We start from the raw sequence: 15,413 nt of genomic DNA, 5'->3' as shown, positions 1-15,413 counted from the left end.
GCCGATGCGCTGTTTCCAGCTAGAAGCATTTCAAGACACAGCCATTCAGAACAGCTACCTATTGCTCCACTAGGCTACCGCCACAGCCAACACGCCTCATGTTAAACTGCACCACACACTCGTGCTTTGCATTGGAGGGCGTCGTCTTCATCAACTTCTATCTGCTGCGTCCCGCGGCACTGCCTGCTCATCGTCGTCTTCTAATTAACACAAATCCATGCTTTCGCTATGATTAGAATGTAGTAAACATTCTCTGTAGTTTTTTTTCTTTGTGTCCTTCCTTGGAGCATGAACGAACGCTTGTAGAATGCAGTGGTCAATCACATCAATTGCCTCAAGCCGTTCTGTTTTCAGATACATAGTGCTATGCGCTATGTCATATATGGATGTGCAGAGGGGTGCAAGTCCTTCGATGCAAAAAGCCAGAGCCCCTGGTGGTGTTTCTTTTATGGTTTGCTTGCTTTGCAGTGCTTCTATGTAAGGCAAACGTGTTGGTTTCAATATAAAACCTGAAAACGTGACAAAACGTATCATCATTTATTAATGCAGTTTGCAGTCTATTTACTCTTTGTTCAGTCATCAAGCTCCCACCAGATGATGTCATATCCACTGCTAAAAACCACCTGTGTTCAAATTAAAAAAAAACCATTGGGATTTCGAATTGGAACCAACTGATTTTTGGACACCATTGAAACCAATTGGGCACAAAACCAAATGGTTCCAAATGGACAGAATAACACCTCGTTCCAAAGGTGTCCCAAAATACGTTGGTTCTAATTGGATTTAGAAACCCAACTGGACCAGCTAGGGTTACACATGTCATCCAAAAAGTGGCCTGTGTGGAAACCACCTTGCAACATGCAATGTTTCACACAAGACAACAGACATTAAAGGATACTTTGAGGTAATTTATTAAGAAAAGTCAGATGAATGCATGCATCTTTGGTGTTACACCTCCGTGGCTTTAACCCCGGACCTAGAAAGAACAGAAGACAAACAATTACTAACCAATCAACTACTTTACTTGTTTTCAGTATAAAAAATTGGCAGTGATTTAGCTCTGCTTAAACCTGGAGGATTGTGAAAGCAACGAGGAGAGAGAGAGAGAGCTGATGGAGAGCGCGCGGCAGCGGCGGCGGCCCCGGCACGCTTTAGCTAAGCGCAGTTATGCCGCGCCCGATGCAGAATAGGCACAGGTTTTCTTTCGATGCCAGCACTGTCACAGCGTGCCGAAGCCGCCGAAAACGTCGGTGGTCAAGCGGCGTCGGAGTATAGACCTTTTTCAGTTTTAGCCTCGCTCCCAGCGCGCCGAACACCGCCATGTTGCTTTCCTCCTCTCTGGCTGGTTTGGAAAGGCGGTATCCGTGCGTTCTCTGCGGTTCTCCGTGTTTACTGTATGCGGTTGCTTAGGTGTAGTAGCCTGATTTGGGTGTATATGCGATTAAAGCTGAAACGAGATCTTCGGGACACCACTGCGCAGTTGTCTGCTGTTCAAACAACTACAGGAAGTGAAGGCGGCTGAAGCGGAGTAGTGTGAAGAACACAGAGAGCCACGGCGGCAGTGCTGTTGCGGGCTGTTTCAGCTACACATACCTTACATGTGAGCACCTACTGCTGATGTCGCTAAGATATGTGTTGTCTGTGACCCTTGCAAAATCAAAACATAATAATTTGGGTAAATGATGCAGCAGCACTGCGGGTTACGAGAAACATTTCTGTTATAACTGCCGACACTGGCGACTGATTATTAACAACGTCACTGTAAACATAGCTATCGGACAGTACTTGAAAGCCACGAAGCATTGCACAAATGCCAGAGCTGTTTGCTTGCAGTAAATATCCGATAAACCAGCAGGACTTAAAAAACTGAAGGCCGCAGCTTTGGCGTGTCCACCTTGCATCGTGACACCTCATGCTTCGACCAAATACTATTTTCAACTGACGCCATAATGCAAAGTACGGATTGTTTAAAAAAAATGTGCCTATTAGGGATGAGCAATCAGCAGGTACGCAGTGCCCACCCAACCACACGCACGCGCTTTCTCGCTCTTTCGGCACTAATCAGCGGCCGCACCCCAGACGGAGCAAGCAGATACGCCCCTCAGGAACTGTCCCAGCAGGTGCACCAGTTTCGAGTGTATAATTACATCGCGTTCAAAGGCCAGATGCCTCTGTACAACATCTTTTTCCGAGTTTAGTGAAATGTCAGACGACGCGAAGCTCCACATCCAGTTTCCTCTGTTCCCGTGACACTTTGCTTTGACGCATGGTGTCGATGGATGCACTGGCGCTCCGAAGAGCACTGCCACACACTCGCATGTTCATGCTAAGAGTGGACCACCCTACATTTGCACTCTTCACAAGTTATTTTACCGTTAGTATGAAGTAATCAAGAAATTTATGCAAAGCCAAAAGCCGCAACAGAATTCTGTGCGCTTATGCGCTCCAGCGGTGCCTTCTCCATGTAGCACTAGAGGAAGTACCGTTCTTTAGGACAGTGCAGAGGGAAAATGTAGTGAAAGACGCAGTTGAACGCAGTTTCAATCTGTTAGTGTCACCGGCGCAATGCAGAGCAGACCGCTTGAGCGCTTGACAGCAACACTGCTGTTAGCTCGGAACGGAGCGTTTTTTTTTTATAATTATACCTACAACATAAAAGTGCTCAGCAAGTTTTGTGCTCGCACATGGCCAGGATTCTGGTTCATGCGCCCCTAGTTCACAAATCTGCCCCCACGCGCCGCATGAAGTTGAGCTCCTCCTTCTCCTCTTACATTCCTCCTTCCTGGGTTGGGGGAGAGATGCCTTCACCTTCCCGCATTCTCCACTTTGTGTGCGCTCCCCTCACGTGAACCCAGCTTGTCGGGGCCCCGGCAGAGATTCTCTTTATTCTTTTGTCACCCAGCGTCTTCAAGGCGCGCTGATTGTGTCGCTCCCCTACTCGCCCCCTTCTTTGCTGGGGTGAAAGAAAAGAAGCCGGACCGTGGCTAGTGCGGTGTAGGCATGCCAACTTCGTCAAAAAATTTGGGGGCGGTTTAGCCCTGCTAACTACGAAATATTTTCGAAAGCAAGTTTTTTATGTGAGCGAGCGCGTCGAGACCGGCCGTGCTATGGTTTGGTTGTTTGCTTTGAGAGGTTGAGTCATGCCACATGAATGCGTACTTTAATCAAAAGTGCTCCCATCGCAGTGAGGCTATACCATGGGCTGCTGCATAAAGTGCGACAAGAAAGCGCGCCCGGGGTGTATAAAGGAGATTACAAGGACTATTTTGCGTGATAGGTACATTTTTTATTAAGCACGTACAGTGACCACATATGCATAAGTGACACTGATATTGCGTACGCATTAACAATACAAAAGCAATGAAACTTCCAGGGACACTCGTTCAAGCAGTGAAATGCGTAATTCCCGACGCTCATACTTAGAGCTCACTCACGAATACTTGTATGCGGCTCTTACTCTGTGCATTAAACATATTAAAATCGTGTATTAATCACTGCATTTCAACACTCATGTTATTGGCCTCGATAGCAGTCAGCTCTTCGAAACTTCTGTCGATGTGGTGAAAATGCAGCACGAATGCGTTGAGTGAGCAAGTGCTGCAGTATAATAAGCGGCAACACCTGATGCTGCGCTTCATGCTTGTTTCACTGACTCATTGTGCGCGGTACGTGATTTATCCAATGTAACAATTAGTAGTGTGGTAGTTCACATTTTTTCTAGGTTGGTAAAGTGCCTCCGATGATTATTCCTTCACCGTCGATAAGGGCTTTACCACTGCTGCAAGCGATGCTAGTTTTGGAAAATATTCCAGTGGTGTACGCAAACTATGAAGAGTTAAAGAAGACTTCATAGAACGGCATGCTGGGAACTATTCCGAAGCGTTTCCCGTCTGTTCGGCAAGAAACTACGCCTTTACCCAGAGCAGCACTCAGGAGTCAAACCTTAGTTAAATGTTGTTGATTATGATTTAAATTTCTTGAGAAATGAAGAGAAGTTATTTTTAGATAACACGACGTTTAAAAGCTGACTGGGTTTCTCAAGCGCGGCGGCTTGGCGCTCCACCCCGACCGTTTGTGCAGTGGGCCGCTCGCGCGATTCATTAGCGAGAGGACGCTACGTGTGCGCGGCCCTGAATATGCAGTGAATTTACCCGTCACGAATGCGAATACGTGCAACAATACCTAGGCGCACGCACGCGAGTGGCGCGAACATATAATTTTTTTTTTTCATTTTGCATATGTTGTGCAAAGCTACCCCTGCCTTTTTTCTCTGTCGCTTCGCTACGTACTTCTCGCTGTCCTCTCCCTTTGCCTTTAATTCCACCGGCACAGCTCCAATGTTTGAGGTCACCATCATCATCATCAGCCTGACTGCACCCACTGCAGGGCAAAGGTATTAGATAGCAATCACCGCGGCCGGCAACATTTTTAATTTCGTTATTGTATTTTTATCAGTTGTTGTTGCCTCTGGCAAACCACTACTACTACTACTACTTCTTCAAGGAGGGACTGCAGGGGAGTTGCAGGTTCTTTTTAAGCCCACAAACGCGGGTTAAGAAGAGGGAGCCATTTCCAGGGAACGATTAACATTCCCCCGCGACTTTTAAATCAGCCAGGGCAGCAGGTTGGGCATGTTGGTTACTCATTTGCATTTGTGATGGAACAGCGCAAAAACCGGTGTCCCGGTGTTTTACTCTGTTCCATCACACACACACAAAAAAATTAACTGTGCCATGACTTAGGGCCGTTTCACATGCATGCGATTCTCGCCTGCGACGCTGTGACTGGGGAGGGCCGTCGGTCCAGCCGCAGACGGCCTGCGACCAAGTTCCGTCCGGTTGGAATTCAGTCGCAGCGTCCGCGTGTTCGCTCTGCGACTGACCAATGGGCAGCGCCGAAACGGCGCGTGTCACGTGGGAGCTGTTGCCGCGGCCACGGCCGGTCTCGAGGCGCGCGTGTCGAGACCGCCGCGGCAACAGCTCCCACGTGACATCACGTCACGCGCCGTCTCGGCATGGGGTCACGTGGGAGCTGTTCCCGCGGCGTAATCAAAACTGTTTATTCTAATCACAACATACGAAATATTGCCTTGCATCTAAAAACACGCGGGTGAGCCGCCGCGGTGGCTCAGCGGTTATGGTGCTCGGCTGCTGACCCAAAAGACGCGGGTTCGATCCCGGCCGCGGCGGCTAGAATTTCTTTGGAGGAGAAATTCTAGAGGCCCGTGTACTGTGCGATGTCAGTGCACGTTAAAGAACGCCAGGTGGTCGAAATTTCCGGAGCCCTCCACTACGGCGTCTCTCATAGCCTCAGTCGCTTTGGGACGTTAAACCCCATAAACCAAACCAAACCTAAAAACACGCTGGCCATAACATCGTCAACACATTCCGTGCAGCCTTTCTGTCGAGTTTAATCGTGGGTTGCCTATGCAAACATCGACCAACCTTGCGTGTCCCTCCGACCGAATTCGCTGGGTACGCATTGCATGTGAAAGCACTGTGCGAAAATCGCACTGCGGCGTCACCGACTAGGCCGACTATTTTCGTTCTGCGCAAGTCTGGCTCGGACTCGAGCACAATGGTTCTGTTGAAGTCAGTCCTGTTGACAGACGCCTCGAAGGGCTAGGCCACCGCGCTTCGCTCTACGTTCATTTGTTTGACGTAAGCATTGTGCTGCTTCACCTTACCCCCATATTTCACAGCCTACGACACCAAGCACTTGAAGCAAGGTATTGCATACCACGCCTTAGGCCTTTTCTTTAGGATGACTGTCTTTGGGACGGTGGAGGAGGCATCCGATAATGGTGGCCGGCTTGTGTGTAGTTTACATCCCTTCCTTTTTGAGAATACTGGCCACGGTTTCGCTGACTTCGTCTTAATCAAAACTTGCTTGCATTTCACTGTACCCTTCGGACATGACTTTTTGGCAGTGTTCTTCCCACAAAGGCTACAAGAACAAGACGCACTGTTCGCAACATCAAACCCTACTGAAAAAAAGGTCTATGATGCAATAACCTCATAGAGGCTTCATCATAGAATATCGTGCAATTTTTATGACATATCATACAATTTGTATGATATTCTGTGACATCTCTATGATGACTGTGTGATTTTACAGAAATGTATGACATTTCTATGATAATTTTCCATGATTTGTATAAGTATATGATATTTGTATGACAAACTATGAGTTTATTGCATCATACAACTTTTTCCAGCAGGGAACTGATGAAGAAGGGGGAGGTGTAGTATCATGAAGGGCGAAGGATGATGTGACTCATGTGAGCTGTTGCATAGGTAGGGAGAAATTGGTGTTATTTTTTAAGAGCGGTTATTTTGCAACGGGGGATCGGTCGTGGGTGGTAAGGGGGCGGGAGAGAAAATGACAGTAAGGGGGATCTCCTATTGTGCCTTTGCCTGCCTTTCTTTTTTCCCCCTTTTACTTTTCCTCGAGTCGCAGAGCGCAGAGCGTGGTTGCTTCTGGAGTGCGCTGTTTTTCTGCTCCCTACAGTGAAACAGGACGGAGTCGGCGCCTCTGCGAAAATGGCCCGGAAAGGTCTCATACATGAACGCACTCTTGTCTCTAGGCTGTCATAAAAAAAAAAAACAACTTACAACCCGTAACGTGTCAGTCCTGGCGAAGGGTCACTCCATGCGCGAAAGAAATCTCCCAAAAATGACATCAGAGCTTTTGCAGAGGATCAGTTACATTCTTTAATTCCTTCCACCAGCTTAAGGACTTCCACCAGCTTTGTTAAAAGCAGAGCGCGTGGTCATGGCGTGGTACGAAGAGTTGCACAAAAATAAATTTCGGACGATTTAGCGCGGTTACTCCACATGCGCAGGTGCGCCCGCGCTCCGGTTTTCACTGCGGTTGCGGTGTTCGGATCCATTGCGCACGGATGCTGTTGAAGAAATGATATCCAAAACACAGCGCAAGAGACTGGTAGTTTAGGATGCGGGATGCTCGGTTGCGGCGATGTAGTTGTCTAAAATTGACCTGTTCGCGCTGGCCCGGGTTCGAAACCCACTCGCGGCCGTAAAACATTTTCGATTATTTTATTTCAGGTGAAGCAGGCTTCAGACATACAGACAGACCACGTCGAAATCGAGAATTCAAGCCTTAGTGCCGCACCAAAAAATGCGACCGCGTCAGCTGGCTGTTGTTTTACCAGTTTGTGGAGGTGGCGGTTGATAAAAAAACGGCCGCTCGATGGAACCGCAACACCGAGTGGCCGTGGTTCTCGTCTGCTCACTTACTGAAAAATACGGCATGCTGAAAGGCTTTTCCTAGAGCCTTTACTTCGTTCCTCCTCATTAAACGTGCGTGCACTGTGTTATTATAGCTTGTGTGCAGTATCAAATAAAACAAACCATTGTGAACGGACGAGACCTTTCAGCGGCCACGTAATTGGTGAAAGCTTCAAAAACCGCGTGTTCTCGCCTTGTGTGGCTAGAAACCAGTCGAATGTAGCAAACTTTACGTTTCTCCAGAGATCATCTGGCGACGACAAAGCGTCGAGGCTCCAATGTCACTATATCAAAAACAAAAAGAAAACGCTCAGAGTAGAACACAAAAATCACAGGACGTGATTACCACTGTAGAACGCGAGATTTCAGGTGATGAAATTCGTATTTCTTATTGGCATTTATTTTCATATTGCTTTCAATACGCATGGCCTCACTATTCTTTCACTCGTGATGTAACTGTGCTCGTACCTCTCAGACATCAACGCCAACACCGACGATGCACAACCAAGAAACATGCACTCAACAGCTGTCGATGTTAATACGTCGCAGAGCGTGCACTGAGAATGCAGACAACGAAGGCAGCTCCGTGGAAGATACCCGCTTTCACTGTGGGTCGCTTGGCGGCCTTGATATCCGCTGACGCACCCTAGCATACTCTCGACGTGCCGGCATTCATTGTGTCTGAAGTAAATGGACAACTTGCAGAATTGCAGGAAAGCTTATTTACATGAAGGTCTCTTCAAACCAAGAACCCTCGTTCACAGACCGCGTTTCCACTTCCTGCTCGGCTGGCTCAAGGGGTTAGCGCGAAGGGGGATGAGTCAGTAGCCCTCCATTGTATCGTTCTTGGAAGAAGGTGAGGGGGGCTGCTCCCTAATATGCCGGAACCTGAAGCCTCGACGCACGCCTACAGCCATCGAGATAGTGTAAAAAGAAGTTGCCGAAAGGTTACCATGATGCGTTCTCTTGACAAGTACCTGTCCCGACCCGTTCCTGACATCCTTTCCACAACTTCTGTCTTATATTGACAAAGGGACATCTCCCCCCTCATTTTTCGAACGAGAATGTTCGGTTGAAAAATTGTTGAGGGCACTCGATATGCTGAAAGTGTGCTCCAAGGGCCCTTCTTTGGCGTACGCGCTCAAGGTGGGCGCTCTTGGAATACCACAGAACCGGTATAAGCATGCGCACTATAGGAGACGTCACCGGACCACCACCGGAACGCACGGGCGCTCGCGCACGCGCAGGAAGCGGGGTCCGGTTTACGACATTCGGAGGACAGCGCGGGCTCTCGGCGCCTCTTTTCTTTATGGCTTGAAGCTCTATCTGGTTCCCAGAACTTTTCGCGGTTCGAGTTGCCCTTCAGAACACCCAACCTCTTTTCTTCACGGCTCGAAATTACTTCCGTCGGCTTCAGAGGGGGAGCCAGCCAGCACCAAGAACATGGAGGTGCATGCCCTTTTTCGGCGCCTGTTCGGCGTACGCCGTCGCTGTACTGCTTGCAGCATCGGTTCATGTTTGGTAAACTTCGGTATGCCAGGCACTCGGGCAAGTGGTTTGTCAGCGGAACGTTTTATCATATCCGTTCTAGAAGCCGCGCAGCAGCTGCGTGAAAGTGTGGAAGTTAAGCTGAAAACGATCTGGCTCCCGTGAGAAAGTCGGAAAGAGGAAAACATATTGCGTTAGAGCTGAGCTGGCTGGACTGTACAGAACAAAGACCCACACGTACTGGTAGTACACGAATCCGTGCAGGCCGGTTTATTGAAGTGAGCGTAGTTCTAACATTGCAATCGCACCAACTAACCCTGTTACAAGTAGAGATGCCGTGTTTTTGGTATCCGTTAAACTCCGTTAAACTCCGAAAAATGACCCCCGCGGCATTTTGATATGAATGCTGGAAAACCAATAAACACTGATTTTCAGCCGTCCTTGAAGAAAAGAATGCCAGTTTCAAGTGAAGAAATGTACTCTACTTTTTTTTCTCTAGTTCACCCGGAACACAGCCGCACTGAACTGTCCTTGGTACCATTCCTTTCAATCAAAACCAAATTCTGTTGTCGCGTCCCTTTGTCTTCTCTTTACCAGCGTGACGGTTTTCAAGTGTGTAGGTCAGGCATAAGTTTCCTGTAACGAGGAACGCAACAGGACACGAGAGTACCCAGGACAAGCTCCCCACCCGACAAAATCTTCTGCTCTTTCCGCTCAGCAGTGCTTACAGGCTCCAGGGGAATACGGTGGGATTTTCACAATGCCTGCACGTCTCTCTCATTGCCAGTTTGGCAACTTGCCACTGTGGTTCCCCTGAGAGCTGGTACTTTTTTTTTAGCGTTCATTCATGTTCTTGGTTTCTCGAGAGCAATCAAACAAGAGGTGAAAAGCTCGAGAGCCTGCTAGCAGTACTCGCTATCCCCGAAGACATGACTGTATATATAGTTTTTGTGAAGTGTAATCACGTGGTATAGAACATCGAAGCAATAAACACAGCAATAAATTCATTGGAATCAGAGGAGGCCCTTGTCTGCCGCGTGTACTCAATCCTGGTTCATCTAGCCTGCACCTTCACTGGTCAATACCTTCCTGAATGGTCAGCGTTTGGTGCGAAGACCGATATATTCGCTACTCGAGAAGCTATGAAGTCCGCGAGAAATATATGCGCAGCTTCCGCGAAAACTCACTTGATAGCGATGACTTCTGGCATCAAGTGCAAGTTGTGGACCCGTCCATAGAGCAGGAATTGATGACAAAGAAGTCTTTAATGGATTATTTTAGCCTGTTGTGAGCTCTGCAGACCACCCGTTTTTGAAAGAAGGATCTCAGAATAATCGCTGTTCAAAATTACATCTGCTGACGTTTGCTTTCACAGCTTATGGAGAGCGCGCTGTAAAGAATGGGCGGTCTTGTTAAAACCATCTCTTGATTTTCTTGCCATCCCCCCATCAAGCGCAAATGTAAAACGTGTGCTTTCTGACCGCATTCCTCCGATGGCTGACAAATCTCTCAATGTACGTGTCCATTTTGTTTTCACTACGTGTAAATATAACATTTTATACTCTTTAAAGCCTTATAGTTCCATTACGAGAAAATCCGGCGCCGTGCGTTCGTCGTTCCAAGTATTTGCGTGTGTATGTACTACATACACTACAGACAATCCAAGCGATGCCATCACTGGCAAAGGCTCAATGCGGTGGCAATATTCCCAACTACATTCGCGCCAAAATTTTGAATAACCTTACGTCGTACAGCGTTCCGTTGCTGTCATAGCATTTCTCTTTTATTTTTACTCGTTTGGGCATTAATTCATTGGGTAGGGTGTTTGGTATATGTGTTTAATAAAAAAATTCAGGTGCGTTATATTTTCTCCAGTAACTATACAGCCGCTTTACAACACCTATCCCGATAAACGCCGGTTTCTCTCCGGCATTAAAAGTAGAAAGCGAAAATCATCGAACCAAAGAGAAAAAATAAACACCATATGACCCCCAAATGGAAAAAAAAAGAAATACTGAAAACACGGAACCCTAGGTTTATTAGTGAAACGCCTTAGCAACGAAATAAAGCACCCAAGCGCTTTCCAAGAGGCGCCATATGGTGCGTGCGTCATTATTCCAGAGGACGAGGCAAGCACAAGGGCCCCTGCCTCATTCCAGATAGACGCAATTGCAGGCCAAATCTATTCAGGGTGTTTCACGGAACTTGAACCAAAGATTAAAAAAAAGGGTTGCTGCGTAGCTAGGTGAAACCAACGACATGTTGTTGCTCACTGTGTGGCGCTCCTCAGAGTATTTCTTATTTTCGCTTAATTAGTTACTTATTTAAGATCAATTATACATAATTTTAACGTTTACTGTAAGGGAACGTGCATTTTCTTAAGTTGCACAGGGGTGTTACGAAAGAACCGATCCAGTTTTTTGTAGCAACGTACGTGGCCCTTTTTTCGAGTTTTCATGGAATGCTCGCTAAATATGAAAAAGAAAAAACACTTCATTGCGCTCTTGCGCTACTGCATTGTAGCGCTGCCAAGCGCGTTCTGAATGAAGCGTGCGCGCTCACCTTCTGGAAGTGAGCAGTCGAAGCCGCTCTTAGCATAATCTTGAAAGTGCGATCAGCACATTCTTCCAGCATTGAAAGCGCACGGCGTGATCTGCCAATTGCGATAGGGCTTTTATGAGACATCGCGCAGGCAAACCAAAAAATGAAGTAAGCTCATAAGTATACTGCATGATGGCTATAGGCCCTAAGCAAAACTCTGTGCGTCAGCTTTTCTTCAGAGCAAAAGCCCCTTTACCATGGCAAGGCGGACCGTCCCAGGGGGAGAAGCTGGGTGCAGCGCTAAAGTCTCCTATTCCACGCTTTATGCTCATGTACACTAGGCTTGTGTCTTAAGGTGTTCGTGCTGTAACTTAGATTGAAGCTTATGACACGTTTCTTGTTAGCCGATATGACAATGCCCCGGCTGATTCTGAAACCGTTTCTGGCGTGCAGAAATTAGTTTCAGACAAAAAAATTTGAGCTAAAAATTACTTTCGTAAACACAAAAAACAATTAGCGTTATGTAGGACGTTTACTAAACGCAATAACGAGGCTACCTCAATTTCTGGCTCCTCAACGCAAATGTATTTTTTCGTGGCTGTCAAACTTCTTAAGTTCCATTATTTGTTCAGTTCACTCTCCATCTAACCACTGTCCAGGCTCGTGAGCTTATCTCGTCCTATCTATGCCCATTTACCTCATCCTTCACAGTTTAGATACCTTCCCGACCATGTTGTTAATGATAGCAACTGTCAGGCTTTTAGGGCTCCGCTCTCTGATTATCGCAGCAAAATCTTGTCCCGTTGTCTCGAAAAAGTTCTGTGCCGCTTATGGGACGTTTAGTCATGTCTTATGTGATGTGTATACTTGCAGTAATTTTTGACAAATCATCGCTCGAAGTCGCACGAAGAAGGCACAGAGCCCTGTTAGCCGCGACCCGACTTTTCCTTTTCTTGCACGCCAACAAAGGGAGCACGGAGGGCAGCCGCACAGCCAGCCCGCCTTGAACACGCTGGGTGAGAAAAGAAAAAATAAACGCAATACGGCTGGTTTCTTGACACACAGGCTGAGGACACGTGGTTTCCGAAGCTTCCACCAATTACGTGGCCGCAGAAAGGTCTTGCTCCACATGGCAGTGGAACAACAGCGACCTGATGCGATCAAAGTTTTTTTTTTTTACCCGGTGGTGAAGCTTCTTAGTGTTCGCCTAGGTCCGTCTGTATGTCTGGAGTTTTCTTGACCTTAAATAAAATTAACTGAAAGAAAATACCTTACGGACTGAGTGGGTTGCGAATCCGGACGGCGCGATTAGATTAGTTTTGCTGGCCACTGCATCAGACCACTACATCACTGCCTTTTGTTCTATGTACATGAACCATGTTCAAACTATATGGAAAAGAGTAGCAGATCGACATGACACGTAATACGACACACCTCAGCAGCACAGCACTCGCTCTTACATCACCGCAGCCGAACATCCCGTGTCCTAAACTACCCGTCTCTCACGCTGTGCTTTGGGTATCTTGTGCATCAACTTGCAGCCGTGATCAGTGGATTCGAATATCGAAACCGCAGTGCTAAAACAACTAATTCGCATTTGCCGTAGCCACGACAAATGGACCAAAATTTATTTTTGTGCCACTCTTTGTGCCTTGCACTGCTCTCTTCACAAAGCTGGTGGCTGTCCTGCGTAACCAGGACGTCAGAGAATGCAATTGATTCTCTCCAAAAACTCTGATGGGATTTTTGGGAAATGTTTGACCGCTTCAGTCAGGAGTGGCACATTAGCAGCTGTAAGGGTTTTTTTTTTTTTTTACTTGAGCCGGCAAGGATCGCAAGGTGCGTTCATGCATGAGACCTTTCAGGACCGGTTTGGCAGACGCGCCAGCTTTCTCGTTCTTCAGCGTCGGAAGTAAAAAAAAACAGCGCACTTTAAAAGAAAGCTCGGCCTGCGGTCCACGGCTCGAGGAAAAGTAAAAGGGGAAAAAGAGAAAGGCACACACAAAGGTACAGCAGGAGACAGCACGCTCTCCCTACTACCCTTTGCTCTCTCCTCCCGCTTACCCCCGCAACCGGTCACCTACGTACCTCTTGAAAATAACGCCCTTTTCTCCCTGTGTTCGTCATCCATTTAATTCTGCGAATTTTGTGTCGCGTTGTCATAGCCTTTCTGAGAGGAACATATTGTCAAAGAGTTGTGTCGGAAGGGTAGCGTGAAATTCAAGCAAGTTTAGGTTGAAAGCGATGCCCAATTCTTCCTTATTTATTTTAAAATCAGCGATAGCAGTGCTTTGAACATGCGGTTCGCGGGCGGTTCGGTTGTTCGATTCCCAGTGCCCCCCGGGTACCTATCGCTTTCCAATGCATACAAATTTTTTCGTGCTTTCTCTGAGGTGAATTGACTCGAAAAATGTCTTTCACCTAACCTTATGTAGAAGAAAACACTGTTCCATGGCGCTCTTTGGTACAAGGCGGCCCTTGCACCATTAAAACTTGTCAACAAAAGAAAACATCCTTATGAGAAAAAACGCAACGAAATCAATTCTACGCGTAGGCTAAGTACACGCCAGGAGCAAAAACGCGTATGCAATCTGTACGTAAAAGGCGTCAGCAAAACCTTGGCCAGCATTCGCGGAAAGGAAGCGGTGGAAACTGGGTACCAGCCGGACATCATTATCAGGCGCCTCCTCCCCTGTCCCGAAGACCCGTCGTCCTACAGAAAAGATGCAAGGCGTGGTACGCAAAAACCCTGCTCGAGTGCATGGTGTCTAGAGCGGCGTTTACTTGAAGGGGTTTAGTTGAGGAATTCAGTTGAAAACCGGTTACTGGTTTCATGTAAACACCGCACAGTCGGTTCCGGGAGTCGAGGAAGTGAGTCCAGTCAACTCCGCTGCAGGGGGGGGGTTGACTCGCTCAATCCCAACGGAAGATAGCACGTAAACCGGATAGAGACGAAGAGTCGGGTTAGCGGGAGTGGAGAGCATAAATTACGATCCTGTTTTTACGCTTGCGCCATCGCGCCTGCGAGACAGCGGTGCCGTGCCGCAATCTTGGAGGCTGCCACTGCCCTCACCCGCTGCGCTGCTCGACGCTTGGTGTCGCTGCAGTTGAACCGGTCTGGACTCGCTAAAATCTAGTTCATGTAAACACGCAATCGTCGAGTCGGGCTGACCTTACACAAGTTGACCCCCCGATTCAATCTACCGCACTCCGGTTCATGTAAACGAGGCTTAGGCTGGGGACACCAACAATATGACGGAAAGAGTGAAGCAGCACAAAGCTTATGTCAAGCAAATGAACAGAAGCGCAGTGGCCGTACTTCCCAGCCATGCCACCACAGGGGTGACTTTGACGGCACTATTGTGGTGGAAACCGAACCAAACTGCGCAGAAGCCTTCTACTTGAGTCATGACGGAGGAGAATGTTGAATGTTTTCTGGGAACCACTCCTTTTTCCTACATCCACGGTTTAAGCTCCATGACCCCTGCGGTCGACCTTATGTGGGCTTAAAAAAGGCTCCGCAACGCACCCGCAGTCGCACCTTCAAGAAGTAGTAGTAATCGTTTACTGACAAAAAAATACAAAAAGGAAGCACGAGAGCTGCAGCCGGTGGAATTCACGGAATTCAGAGCCGGGGAAGTCACAGGGAAAGGATAGCGAGGAAAAGTACGGAGGAAAGCGACCGGCAGAAAAGACGGGGAAGCTTTGTACACAATTCACAAAATGCAAAAAAATATCAAGTTCGCGCCGCTCGCAAGCTAGTGCCTAAGCATTGTTGTACACATTTACAACGCGCGTAAATTAACTGCATATTCTAGGCCGCGTGCACGTAGCGTCCTATCGCTACTGGACAGCGCGAGCGGCGCATTGCGCAAGTGGCCCGGATGGAGCGCCCAGCTGCCGCCTTAAAGCAGAAACAGAGCCGGCTTTGAAACGTCGTGTTATCCTACAAGAACTTATTTGGCTGGCGTTTACTTCTCAAATAAATGCAAATTATAGTCACAAAATTTTAATTGGATTTGCCTCTGGGTTGCAGCTTTGGGAAAAGGCGTAGCTTCCTGCACAGCAAATGGCAGATTTGTCAGAATAGCTCACAACATGCCGTTCTATGAACTCTTCGTTATCGCTTCATAG

The 15,413-nt window shown here is 47.7% G+C and overlaps 1 protein-coding gene across 1 annotated transcript in view; it reads right to left on the bottom strand.

The window, feature by feature from the left end:
• Positions 1–887: 887 nt before the first annotated feature.
• LOC149355893 (3'-5' RNA nuclease TATDN2-like) overlaps positions 888–15,413 on the bottom strand; it is a 33,999-nt gene continuing 19,473 nt past the window's right edge. The window contains exon 7 of the transcript XR_016291585.1: positions 888–976. The gene's annotated coding sequence lies outside the window, so the exon portion shown is untranslated. The remainder of the gene's footprint in view (positions 977–15,413) is intronic.

This window comes from Amblyomma mixtum, chromosome 3, assembly GCF_055824585.1.
Source record: "Amblyomma mixtum isolate Tamu chromosome 3, ASM5582458v1, whole genome shotgun sequence".
In the NCBI taxonomy this organism is placed as follows: domain Eukaryota; kingdom Metazoa; phylum Arthropoda; class Arachnida; order Ixodida; family Ixodidae; genus Amblyomma; species Amblyomma mixtum.
Note: the sequence above shows the minus strand (reverse complement) of the source record. Positions and strands in the feature narration are given on the sequence as shown.